Source organism: Palaemon carinicauda, chromosome 7 (genome assembly GCF_036898095.1).
Source record: "Palaemon carinicauda isolate YSFRI2023 chromosome 7, ASM3689809v2, whole genome shotgun sequence".
NCBI classification, from domain to species: domain Eukaryota; kingdom Metazoa; phylum Arthropoda; class Malacostraca; order Decapoda; family Palaemonidae; genus Palaemon; species Palaemon carinicauda.
The window spans coordinates 125,105,602-125,120,601 of record NC_090731.1 but is presented as its reverse complement, the minus strand read 5'-3'; positions in this window follow the sequence as shown (position 1 = coordinate 125,120,601).

The window sequence follows — 15,000 nt, the reverse complement described above, 5'->3', positions numbered from 1 at the left end:
TACTGAACAACTGAATCGATAATAATGCATAATTATTGTACATAATTTTTGGTATTTTTTTTTTTTCATAAGGAAAAACTAACGATATTTTTCTACATTATATTCCACCCGCAATTTTCAATTTATTTTCAGAGTTTCGAATATAATTTTTAGACCGAAGTATACAAGAAATTTGCTGCCAGCAGTTGGCCAATGTATATGATAGTTCAGATATTTTAAGATGAAAAGTCAGATAAGTTATCATGGTTCTAGCATGGGCATATCTGTAACTGGGCTTCCTTAATTATAAGTAGTATGCTCAGTAGTTACCAACATTCATGAATCCTAATTGACAGAGATAATACTTTTTTCTTGACGAGGTCACATTTATTAGGCTTATTGTATGATGAACCTCAAGAACATTAGTTGGAGGTATTCTTAAATAATTTCAGATCATATTCAATATGAAAAAGCAATTATCAGGAACCTAAATTATTTGTATTCATTTAAACTTAGATTTCAGTGATAATGCACCGGGGACGATTTCAAATATAAATTCTACATTACAAACTTATATAAAGATTTAACTTACAATCAAAGTCACTTTTAATAGATATTAAAGGTTGATACCTAATTGTATCTATATAAAATGTAGAAGAATAAGGGATAAATTGATTTCACGATCAAAATATCATAATTATTTGTCACATTTTGTAATAAATATCATTGCTTTATTAAGAGTTATAACGACTCCGCAAGAAACATGATCGAAAAAGAAATTAATATTGGTATTTAAAAAATGAAAAAAACTTACACCCTTTTTTCTGCATAAGAATATTGCATTAGCTGAATATACAAACAATTTATACATATGCTTAATAAAAACACTTAGTATTTATATGACCAGTGCAAAGTAAATTAAAAAATGCTATTGGATTAAGATGCATGAAAATACATTGAAAGGATGAATACAATAAACAATTCTGTCAGTTGTTAATAGATATTTGATTACACGAATACAATAACTAAACATATGAATTATTAAGAAAAACAACCAAAATGAAGCTAAAAGGACCACAACAAACAATGTACTGAAGATTCAAGATGGAAAAAGGGAGATTTTCACGGAGTCAGTTTCTATTTCTGCTTTTGACATTTGTCAGAAGAGCAACTAAGCAGTTTATGACAGTGACGTTCACAGCTTTCATAAACAAAAGTTGTATTTTGAAATATGAAAAAGTTGTATCAAAATAGTATATTACATTTGAAGAGCAGTCCACTATCTTATCCAAGTGAGTGAGACAGTACTGTATATCCAACAACGTTGAAGAAAACAACACATACACCTCACACAAACACACACACACACACACACACACACACATATATATATATATATATATACACACACATGTATAATATATATATATATATATATATAGTTGTGCGTGTGAAAAACATGTAAACAGACACGTGCTGAGCACACGATATACATTATATTTACAAAAGTAGTAGTGGAAACACTTGACTGGAGTTAGTACTTTCGTCTTATTAGCGACATCAACAGACTCGCAATTAAAATGAATACGTATTGAGCGTGTGTATAATTATATATATATATATATATATATATATGCATATATATATATATATATACATGTATATTTATATATATATATATATATATATATAAATATACATGTATATATATATATATATACATATATATATATATATATATATACATGTATATTTATATATATATATATATATATATATACAGGAGACTATTAGTTTCTTGACGATTTTAGATATGCCAGGATTTAGAAAAGAGGATAATCTGGATTATATGACAAGAGATAATGGCTAGAATACGTATTGAGCGTGTGTATAATTATATATATATTATATATATATATATATATATATATATATATATATAATGGATTATGTGTTGGTAACTAAAAGAATGTTTGGAAGATTGAAAGACGTGCACGTGTTTAGGGGTATGGCTAACGTTATGTCTGATCATTTTTTGGTGGAAGGAAAATTGGTTGTAGCAAAAGAGTGGGGGAATAGAGTAGGTGGATGTAAAAGGGAGGTAGTGAGGATTGAAGAGCTAATAAAACCGGGGGTAAAAAGTAAATATCAGGAAAGGTTGAAAATGGCATATGATGAGGTGAGAGTAAGAGAAACTGGTAATTTAGAGGAGGAGTGGAAGTTAGTAAAAGAAAATTTTGTTGGGATTGCAAGTGATGTATGTGGCAAGAAGGTTGTTGGAGGCAGCATGAGGAAGGGCAGTGAATGGTGGAATGAAGGAGTGAAGGTGAAAGTGGAAGAGAAAAAGAGGGCTTTTGAAGAATGGCTACAGAGTAATAGTATAGAGAAGTATGAAAAATATAGAGAGAAAAAGGTGGAAGTAAAGCGCAAGGTGCGTGAGGCAAAGAGGGCAGCTGACCTGAGGTGGGGTCAGGGATTGGGTCAGTCATATGAAGAGAATAAGAAGAAGTTTTGGAAAGAAGTGAAGAGAGTAAGGAAGGCTGGCGCAAGAATTGAAGAGACAGTGAAAGATGGAAATGGAAGGTTGTTAAAAGGAGAGGAGGCAAGGAAAAGGTGGGCGGAATATTTTGAAAGTTTGCTGAATGTTGAGGATAATAGGGAGGCAGATATAATTGCTGTTCCAGGTGTTGAGGTGCCAGTGATGGGAGATGAGAATGAGAGAGAGATTACAACAGATGAAGTGAGGAGAGCACTAGATGAAACGAGAGTAGGAAAAGCATCTGGTATGGACGGTGTGAAAGCTGAGATGTTGAAGGAAGGGGGTGTGACTGTACTTGAATGGTTGGTGAGATTGTTTAATATGTGTTTTGTGTTGTCAATGGTACCAGTAGATTGGGTTTGTGCATGTATTGTACCACTATATAAGGGTAAGGGAGATGTGCATGAGTGTTGTAATTCAAGAGGTATTAGTTTGTTGAGTGTAGTTGGAAAAGTGTATGGTAGAGTATTGATTAATAGGATTAAGGATAAAACAGAGAATGCAATCTTGGAAGTACAGGGTGGTTTTAGAAGAGGTAGGGGTTGTATGAATCAGATTTTTACAGTTTGGCAGATATGCGAGAAATATTTAGCAAAAAGGTAAGGAGGTGTATGTTGCGTTTATGGATCTGGAGAAAGCATATGATAGAGTTGATAGGGAAGCAATGTGGAATGTGATGAGGTTATATGGAGTTGGTGGAAGGTTGTTGCAAGCAGTGAAAAGTTTATACAAAGGTAGTAAAGCATGTGTTAGAATAGGAAATGAAGTGAGTGATTGGTTTCCGGTGAGAGTGGGGCTGAGACAGGGATGTGTGATGTCGCCGTGGTTGTTTAACTTGTATGTTGATGGAGTGGTGAGAGAGGTGAATGCTCGAGTGCTTGGACGAGGATTAAAACTGGTAGGCGAGAATGACCATGAATGGGAGGTAAATCAGTTGTTGTTTGCGGATGATACTGTACTGGTAGCAGACACAGAAGAGAAGCTTGACCGACTAGTGACAGAATTTGGAAGGGTGTGTGAGAGAAGGAAGTTGAGAGTTAATGTGGGTAAGAGTAAGGTTATGAGATGTACGAGAAGGGAAGGTGGTGCAAGGTTGAATGTCATGTTGAATGGAGAGTTACTTGAGGAGGTGGATCAGTTTAAGTACTTGGGGTCTATTGTTGCAGCAAATGGTGGAGTGGAAGCAGATGTACGTCAGAGAGTGAATGAAGGTTGCAAAGTGTTGGGGGCAGTTAAGGGAGTAGTAAAAAATAGAGGGTTGGGGCATGAATGTAAAGAGAGTTCTATATGAGAAAGTGATTGTACCAACTATGATGTATGGATCGGAGTCGTGGGGAATGAAAGTGATGGAGAGACAGAAATTGAATGTGTTTGAGATGAAGTGTCTAAGGAGTATGGCTGGTGTGTCTCGAGTAGATAGGGTTAGGAACGAAGTGGTGAGGGAGAGAACCGGTGTAAGAAATGAATTAGCGGCTAGAGTGGATATGAATGTGTTGAGGTGGTTTGGCCATGTTGAGAGAATGGGAAAATGGTTGTCTGCTAAAGAAGGTGATGAATGCAAGAGTTGATGGGAGAAGTACAAGAGGAAGGCCAAGGTTTGGGTGGATGGATGGTGTGAAGAAAGCTCTGGGTGATAGGAGGATAGATGTGAGAGAGGCAAGAGAGCGTGCTAGAAATAGGAATGAATGGCGAGCGATTGTGACGCAGTTCCGTTAGGCCCTGCTGCTTCCTCCGGTGCCTTAGATGACCGCGGAGGTAGCAGCAGTAGGGGAGTCAGCATTATGAAGCTTCATCTGTGGTGGAAATGTGGGAGGTTGGGCTGTGGCACCCTAGCAGTACCAGCTGAACTCGGTTGAGTCCCTGATTAGGCTGAAGGAACATAGAGAGTAGAGGTCCCCTTTTTGTTTTGTTTCATTGTTGGTGTCGGCTACCCCCCAAAATTGGGGGAAGTGCCTTGGTATATGGATGGATATATATATATATATATATATATACATGTATATTTATATATATATATATATATATATATATATACAGGAGACTATTAGTTTCTTGACGATTTTAGATAAGCCAGGATTTAGAAAAGAGGATAATCTGGATTATATGACAAGAGATAATGGCTATATTCAAATAGTGACTTCGGGTGCAGATAATCACGAAGGACTTAGCAATACTTCTTTTGGTAATGTCATAACATGGAATACTGTCCTGGCTTCTAACCTATTGACTCTTTGACTTATTCTTAGCCAGTGAGAAACCAAAGTATTATTAATAACTCCCTCGGTGATGGCCGTCTTATGTTGTTTTGTTCTGATATAAATGACTTTAGATGCTTGCTGCTATAACAGAAGTTACATTCTGAGCAAGGAATATTTGTATGTTATATTACTGCCATTTACATAGCCATTCTTAATAAAAACATACTTCTAATGTACAGCTATAGTTAAGGACTATTCTTATATCTAGTTTTTCTTAAAAATGTGTATGGCATCTAAAATCTTGCATGGATTGGTAAACAGAGTATGTTACTCATCGCTTTCCTTTCTTCTAGCTGGAGGCTATGAAAAGCGTTCATAGCTCTATTCGTACAGATTTTAAAAATAGGAATTTTTTTATAGCAGAGGCTAGAATTAATATCTTTCATTTTGGTAAATACATCCTCTATGTCCTCAGGCTGTATATTCCTAATGTCGTAGGTAGAGAGAGGAAAAGACAGAATACTATGTATGGTTATAATGAAATAGAAATATCAGATAATGCGAATAAATACCACAAAGAATATAAACGTTATCATAATTTTATCTATGAGTACATTGGTTAATGAACTAACGGTAATTATCTACTAATACCGGTTTGCAGGCACTTCTATAAATAGAAAAACTTGAATCTATCGGCTTGTCTAACAATGGGATATTGTTGCCATTGCCAAAGAATAATGTTCTTGTATTTTTCCATTATTTTATAAAGACCGCCGGTTTTTAATTTTTTTTATTATTTTTTTTTTTTTGGAGGGGGGGGGGGGGCGGTGGTTTCCTAAGTAGTCTATTATTTTATGCAAGTATGGAAGAAAGGGTTCTTATTGAAATTGTTGAAGAATTAGTAATTTTACTTCATTACGTAAAAGTGTTTGTGTTAGCTCTAACCCTGCCGATTACCGCCGAATTTCCATGATTCAAATATCATTCAAACCTTTCGAACGGCTTTTGGCAAAATGTGTAAATATGTATATCAGTTTCATAGGTTACACTTTAGCTTTCAAAAAGGCCTTGGAACATGTGTACAGAAATCCCTAGATTGTGGTCAGGAAGTTGATACGATTGGCCTTGATTTTAGTGCTGTCCTTTACATTGTTAATCATAAGGCAAGTGTTTTCAAACTTAAACAGTTAAGAACAGTTTCCTTAGCATCATTATGAAATTTTTAGGTAATAGATTACAAGGAATAGTTGTTGATGGACACCTAAGTGAATATGGGACTGTGAACCTAGCATTCCTCGGGGTAATGTTCTTGGCCTTTACTCTTCACGCTATATACACATATGTAGATACTGCTATTCTTTTTGTAATAATTTCATTTCTTTAACATATTTCTGTGCTTGCTGAATCCCCTAATAAATATCTAGCTAAAATTATTGCATGGTGCACATTATGGAGTATTACGTTAAACCCAAACAAAACTCAATGTAGGATTGTAAGTAAGTCAAGGAGAGTTGCTCCTCAACATTGACAACTTCACACTGATAATTTTTCTTTAACTCTATACGACTTCTTTAAAATTTTAAGTGTGATTCTTGATTCCAAATTTACTTTTGAGAAACTCATTAGGTCTGTTTCTTCATCAATATCACAAAAAAAAAAAAATATACGTTGAGATAGTCTTAAAACATTTCGGTGATCAATGCATTTTGAAGAAATGTTTTAATTCTTCATTTCTACATTGTTTCGAGTATTGTTCACCTGCCTGGTCTTCAGCTGATGACTGTCATCTTACTTTCTTAGATGAAAATTTGTGGTCTATCAAATTTCTCATTTCTGATCTAGATATTTATCTGACATCATCATTCTTAGTTCTTTATGCATGTTTCATTAGATGTTTTTTTTTTTTTTTATAATTCTAACCATCATTTGTATTCAGTTCTTCCCACACAGTACCATCCGGTACATAGTATTAAGTATGCAGTTACTCCTAACAGTCATGCCTTCTCTAGCTTAAGGCTAAATATTAGACAGTATCTTAAACCTTTATTCCAAGTGTGAGTAGATCGTAGACTGATTTTCAGTCAGTTGATTTGGTGAAACTTTGGGAGTTCATACTTGTCACGAATGCTTTTATATTTAGCAGGCTGACATAAGTCTCTTTCCATAGTCTATATATGACCGAGTTATTTTAACGTCTTTATTGATGTTTAGATATTTCATATTCATTACTTCTCATATAGTTTACGTATTTACTTTTTCCTTTATTTCCTTTCCTTCAATGTTTTTATCACTGTTAGAGATCTTGGTGGTATAGCATTTGTGATTCTAAAACTAGGGTTGTAGCTTAGCGAGTAATAATAATGGTAATTGGGTATAAAATCTCTATTATTTAAATTTTTTTAACAACTTTAAAATATTTAAATAATTATAGTCACTTGCCTGTGCAATTTCAATAGTTATTATGAATAAAACTACCTCTTAAAAAAAAAAAAAAACACCAACTATCCATCTGATGTTCCTACTTTCTTGAAATTAAGAATTAATCCCCCAGATGGAATTTTCAAAGATTTCAGCAAATTCAAAATCACTATAAAGCGGGAAAAATTCTTATTTGATTATTTGACTTCTACTGGGCCATTGTTGCCTTCTTTATGAGATTTAATTTAAACATATGAACCAGCAAATCCAAAAGGAGAAACTATCAAACAAAAATTATTTCAACATTTACTAAACTTATTTTTATCTAATTTTAGGATCTATATCACCTTCACATATAGAAAATTCAGCTAATTCTAATATAAATTACAAAATAAGGGCCCCCACAGATTAATCAATTTTTACGTGGCTTATTTTTTTCTCTTTTTTTTTTTTTTGGATTTATTGAACTTCCTTCTTGTATTTTAGATTCTTACGAGTTACCATTACCAACTAGTACTATTATTGAAATTATATGTTTGTGTATTAGTTTAGTTTTAATGTAGATTTTTATGAACAGGTGTTTGGTAAGGCTTTGGGTAATCCTTTATCACCTTTTTCATATAACATATATATGGAGTTTTTGAAAATATATTCTTATTTTCTGTTTAGTCCTCTCTCAATTCTTTGGTATCTTATATTGATAATATTCTGAAAATTTTATTCGTTATCATCAATCCAGTTTTAAGACTTTTTGATTGTTAGACAACTCGGTAAATATTAATTTTTCAAAATTAGAAAAACAATCAATTACATAGTATATACTTTTTCATTCAAGTCATTTTAAGAATATGCAGCCCTGATTGCATAGAAGATGAGTTTACAGAATTGAAGAAATTGCCACCAATACCTGCTATCGGGAGTATTAGAAAAAAAAATATGAAGAGGGCTAAGAAGACATTTTATAGGTTTTAGTTAGAAAACAGTGAGGCAATAAATAACATACTCTACAATATTTCATGGATGTTTTTTCTGATATCTCCCTTTCGAAAAACTAGATAGATATAAGGGTCATGTTAGATATACTGTATGTGTGCAATTGCACTATAAAGTCTTGTATCAGTTCCTTGAATGTTTCAGATTTGTAGCTATATTTATGGAGCTCCAGGTGGCATAGCTGTACAGACAATACCAATCAATTAACAGATGATGTAACTTGGTGAAAGTTTTTTTTTCCCCGTAACAAACAAACTGATATCAATCTGTCATCCGAGCTATATATTGTTTTATATATTTACTTATTAACTACTTTCAAATAATCACCCTAAACACAAAGTAATTAAATTATCATTGAACTCTAGAAATATGTGTTTCAATCTCAATTAAATTAATATAACAAGGAAAAACATATCCTGTATTAGTCCCTTATTGTCTATAACGACGTCAGACATCTGGCGGGGAACGGAAACAAATCATTTGTAGCTAATTAGTTGACTGTCAACTTGATCAGGATCAGCCATCGATCCACACACACAGACACACTCAGAGGTACACACACACATACTCCTATCTCTTTGCTTTAGCAATCATGTTAGCTCATTTCGTAATGTTTCATTTTCAAGAATTAAGTCTTCGTTTCTATAAATTTCAACATTTATAGGAATTAGGTAATAATAAAACCAGGTCTATATGCCCATTTCAAAGGCTAAACCTTATACTTCATCCATTGATTTCTTATAGGAAATTATACTATAGAATTGTAGTCTTTTGAGAATAATGATGATTCTGTATTACTATGAGTCAAAAATAAGACGGACCATTATATAATTAAAGGCTTTACATAAGAATCAAATATATCTATTAGCATATCAGCATAGGCCTGCTATATGCATTTAACGCTTTACTACAGTCTTGGTATCGAAAAAACTGTAGTGTAGCATTTACTTTTAATGTAACTTCTATGTGTTTGTAAGAATGCTCTATCACTTTTACATTTTAGAATGATATAATATGAAAACTTATTATCTCTAAGTATAATCACCTATAGTGCATCCAAAACTATGTCGGCAACTTTCATTATATCAGCATAATTTTTTTTTTAGGTAAAGTCATCATGCTTTCACCTGAAAAAACTTAAAATATGTTAAAAATCTTAACGAAAGGAGGTAAACATACTGCATGGTTGTTAAACCCTGGTTGCATTACATTATATCGTTTAAGAAACCACTAAGAAAAGATATGCATTGTAATGATTTCTACCACATTATTATTTTGAATACTGAATTTTGGATTATTTTCATATAACTGCTTCTTACACCGATAAGAAGACTCATCTATAGGATGTCAAACCTCACCACATATACTGTACCATTCAACACCAAATAAAAAAAAGGCATTTTTGGGCTCAGGACATGTTGTCCCTGATAGAAGGTTCCTTTAAGTAGCTTCCTAAGGTATATTTGACTACAGTGATATTCCCAGAAAATTTACCTTAAGGTCTCTAGAATTCTAACTCCTGGCACAAATATCCTAAAAGTTTCCATTAAGGATATCGCATAATATCAGGGGACATATATCTTGATACGACACATAGCAATCTTCACCCCCGAATAGCGTTTTCGCTTCGAGGGGGAAAATGGCAAAAATAGAAGGGGAGCCGTTATCAAGGTACCCTTTCTCCGTTACTATTTGAGTATCTAGATAGCGCCTTGTCGCCGCCATGTTTATTCCTTTATCTGTAGCGGTCTCGCTCAGTGATTTTCCTGTTTGCTCTCTCATTATTTTTGATTATTTAGGATTTATCATGCAATCTCCAGCCTCTTCTGCCGCTGGAAAGTTGAGTATTAGATCTTTACATTGTATAGATTTTAGCTCTTGCCTCACAGTGAAATTAAGTCAAATTAAGTTAAACTTTGTAGAAGAGCTGTTGCCTGAACCGGAGGCGTCATGGGCGCTATCGTTCGTAACGCATGAGTTATTCAGTTAGCCAGAATGACTTTCCAGGTATTAATAGCATAAAGAAAGATAGCTATTTAGTCTTCATTGCTAGGAGTTGATTATATTATGCCGATGGTATAAGTATAGTTTCGGCAATTTAGGTAACCGAGCCTTGCTTACGGTAGGATTCCTAGCCTAGGCGTTTCAGTTTACTTTCATGCATGATATAATAGACATTCCTAGTGTTATTAAATTTAAATGAAGCTATTTAGGTAATTTATACATGTGAGATATATTGATTACATATAAAATTTCCTGTTCTAAGATAAAATACGAGACAGTTTCGGTGTTTTAGGTAGTCGATTCTAGATGCAGCCGTTCAACAACTACGCCTAGAAGGTGTCCAGGTGGTAGACTACCTGGACGATTGGCTCGAAGTGGGCAGCATCCGAGACGGAATGCATGCAAGCATCTAAGAAAGTGATCCAGTTCCTGAAACATCTGGGATTCAAGATCAACGTCAAAAAGTCTTGATTATCTCCAGTTCAAGAGTCTCAATGGCTTGGAATACATTGGAACTTACAGTCACACCGCCTCTCCATTCCACCATACAAGAGGAGAGAGATAGCAGGATCTATCAAGAGACTACTGAAATCCAACAGGATATCAAGACGCCCACAGGAGAGAGTGCTATGCTCCCTTTAGTTTGCATCAGTGACAGACCCGGTGCTAAGAGCACAGTTAAAGGATGCATCAGGAGTCTGAAGAAGATACGCATCAAACGCTCCTAGGGATCTAAGAAGACCGATACTGACTCAACTACGATCACTTCTTAAGCCATGGTCGAAGGCCAAGAACCTGAAGAGGTCGGTGCCTCTGCAGCCACCTCTACCTTTAGTCATCATCCACAGAGACGCATCAAAGGAAGGATGGGGAGGTCACTCTCACCAACGGAAAGTCCAAGGGACTTGGTCCTCTCTATTCAAGACCTCCCATATCACCATTTTGGAAGCCATGGTAGTCTTTCTCATGCTGAAGAAATTGTCCCCTCGCCATTCAGTCCACATAAGACTGATTTTGGACAGCGAATCCGCAATGTGATGACGGACGCTCTATCCCGGCTCACGCCGATAGAGTCAGGATGGTCCCTAGACGCAGGATCATTCTCCATCATCTTACATCAAGTCCCAGAACTGCAGCTCGACCTCTTCGCGATGAGCGACCACAAGAAGCTACCTCGTTATGTGGCCCCATACAAGGACCCTCAAGCGGAAGCGGTGGGTGCCATGTCCCTCGACTGGAACAGATGGACCAGGATTTACCTGTTCCCTCCAACCAACTTTCTGTTGAATGTCCTCAACAAGCTGAGATCCTTTCAAGGAACAGCAGCCCTAGTGGCTCACAAGTGGCCTAAAAGCAATTGGTTCCCTCTAGTATTGGAATTGCAGCTGAGGCTGGTCCGGTCCCCCTGCCAGACCCAGTTCTGACTCAACAAGTACAGAAGTCGACCGTCTTCGCTTCCTCACAGAAAACCCAAAACCTTCATCTCATGATTTTCTCTCCTTGGCAGTTAAGAAAAGGTTTGGGATCTCGAAAGACAGTATAGACTTCTTGGAAGAATATAAGTCTAAATCTACCAGAAGGCAATATGAGTCGTCTTGGAAGAAGTGGGTTGCTTTTGTCAAGGCAAGAAGACCAAAAGAGATCTCAACAGATTTTTTTTATCCTACTTTATTCACCTTCATGGACAAGGTTTAGCAGCCAACACGATAATGTGTAAATCTGCCTTGACTAGACCTTTGCTTTACGCCTTCCAAGTAGACTTATGCAATGAAATCTTTAACAAGATCCCTAAGGCCTGTGCTAGACTTTGGCCTGCAGCAGCTCCAAAGCCCATCTCATGGTCCTTAGATAAGGTCCTACACTTTGCCTCAACAGTGAACAATAAGAACTGCTCTCTGAAAGATCTGACTCAAAAAGTTATAATCTTGTTTGCTCTAGCCTCGGGGGCCAAAGTTAGTGAAATAGTGGCCCTTTCTCGGGATGAGGGGCCTTCTTCAGTTCACAGAAGCGGGAGAACTGCATTTCTTTCCTGACCCAACGTTTCTCGCCAAGAATTAGCTACCTACCAAAAGGTGGAGTCCCAGCAGAATCTGCCGTCTGAAGGAAGATGTCTCTCTGTGTTCAGTAGAGTGTCTAAAGGTCTATCTTCGTAGAACTTCAGACTTCAGGGGAGGACGGCTCTTTAAAGGCGAAACATCAGGCTCAAACTTGTCCCTAAAACAACTAAGGGCGAAGATCACCTACTTCATTCGCAGAGCGGATCCTGACAGTACACCCGCAAGTCACGATCCTAGGAAAATTGCTTCGTCATTGAACTTCTTCCAATACATGGATTTTGAGCGACATCGCTCGTACACTAGATGGAAGTCATTCAGAGGGTTTTTTAAACACTACGCGAAGCAAGTGCAAGAGTTGAAAAGGTATGTGGTGGCGGCAGGTAGTGTGCTAAAACCGGTCGCTTAGCGCTGCGAGGAACAGTGAATTGATTGGGACTGCTATGCATATGGTGTACGTGTTGACACTTTACAGTGCGACATGTAAAGTGAAGTGTCACCAAGGTGACACTATGGACTGTTCCAGTTACTAAAGGTGAAGAAACATAGAGTTAACACTTGTGCCATGTGTGTTTTACAGTATGAAAAGACAGTCATTCACAGAAATGCATATTTGAAAATTTAATAAATTTTCAGTTTGGTGGCATTTATTATCGTTTCCTTTCAGGTGAAATAAGTATTTCTGGTCATGTCTGCATTTCTATGTTTCTCTGTTTTCTCTAACATTTTTAATGTTACAATATACTATATGTCTAATTACTATTTATTGATTACCAATAAATAATTGATAGGTATTTGCAGCTTATTTCACACCAAATTTAATGAAATAAAAATTTGTTTGAGCATTATTTATTTATTCCTTTATATTCTGCATATTGGCATAAGAAAAATTGAGATAACTTTGTTTTCACATGAATAAAAACCTTTTCTGCCTATGTATACTTTGTTCCTACACGGATACAAACTTGTATGTTGTCACATAGAGCTAAGCCTGTATGCCTTGGATGCTATGGTGGCTTATGTAAACCTTTGTTCGTATTAGGAATACAAACTTCGACTGGTTTTGTATACAGAAAGACCTATATCTTTTGTTACTAGTTTTGTTCATATGGGATATACAAACCTCGAGACTTTTCCTGAGTCTTTTATGACTCTTCCCTGCCGGTGGCAGGAAGCACTAACAAAGTTCATGATTAAAAGTAATGACGTATAACGGTAACGTCATATGTCTCAAAGGGTCTGAGCGACCAAGGAAATGTTGTCTTGAGGTTAAGGCACATTTGGAAATCCACAGATACAATAATGCTCTGGTAACCTTACATTTTCACGACATGGTCTGAGCCCAAAAAACGGATTTTGAGCAAAGCGAAAAATCTATTTTTGGGTGAGATAGCCATGTGTCCTGATGGACCCCGCCCTCCTTTCTATAAAAAGGCCTAATCAGGATCCCTCCTGAAACAACTGTATCTCTAGCACCTTCCTCAACGCTACAAGGAAAAAACATGGCGGCGATGATGGCGCCATCTAGATACTCAAATAGTAACAGAGAAAGTGTACCTTGATTACGGCTCCCCTTCTATTTTTATTACTCTCTCCCTCGAAGCGAAAACGCTATTCGGGGTGAAGATTGCTATGTGTCGTATCAAGGTATACATCCCCTGATATTATGTCATATCCTTAAAAGAAACTTTAAAGGATATTCGTGCCAGGAGTTTGAATTCTGGAGACCTTAAGGTAAATTCTCTGGGAATATCACTGTAGTCAAATGTACCCTAGGAAGCTACTTATAGGAATCTTCCATCAGGACGACATGGCTATCTCACACAAAAATACATTTTTCTAGACCATGTTCATCACTGAATAAATCGAAGTTGCATGAGTGCCGACCAAACCTCGTGGTTCAATGCAGTCCAGCGCATAGCCTACCACTGAATCAAACTTTATTTTAGTCATATGTATGATAATTCTGATAAGTACATACTACTTGATGATGTAAGATCTTTAACTAGATGAGTATCTGAAAATTTCATATATAGGAGGTCAAACACTACCCACTTTATTTTATTTGCAAAAAATAACTCTTCCTTTTAACAGATAAACCTGATAACAGCTAGTAGTTCTGTTCTTATCGAGACCTAATGGAATATTTCATAATGATGAGGACAAAATAGTGGAAAAAAACACCATAAAATAAGGATTTTTCTTGATTTTATTATCTACTTTCTTTAAATGATTTTTGTTTTGAAACTATAACAAATTCTCAAAGTAATTAATATGCGGATAATAAAACAATACGAGCCCTAATACATATTTCGTTAAGTAACGTAATATAAAGTAGCATAATCACACAATAAAAGAATATAGTGATTAAGAATAGCTCTGAAAAAAAAGGTATGGTATTTTTTGTTCAAACCGTAACTTTTTTTATGTCTACCAAACATCTGAAAGTATTTTCCTTAGAACTGTACTGCATAATATGACTGCCTCTAGGGGATTTGTTGATAATGCTTTAGATGTCCTCTGGTCAAGTTTAAGTTATAGAATCAGTTTGATAGATAATGTCTTTACTCAAAGAAAAAGTAGATTTTTTTCTCCACCAAATTACGTGAAGGTTGATTATTAGGAAAAATTAACATGGATTTCCACTGGGAAGTGTTATTTCTTCTTATTTTGTAAAATTTGGGTGTCTATCTATCTGTGCTAGCATTTATGTTTTTATTAGTTTCAAGTTATTCAGATGTAGTTTCATAAAATTTACTTTGATTATATATTTTTTTTTTTCGATTTCTGCACTCAAGTTCACAATCTAAACCTA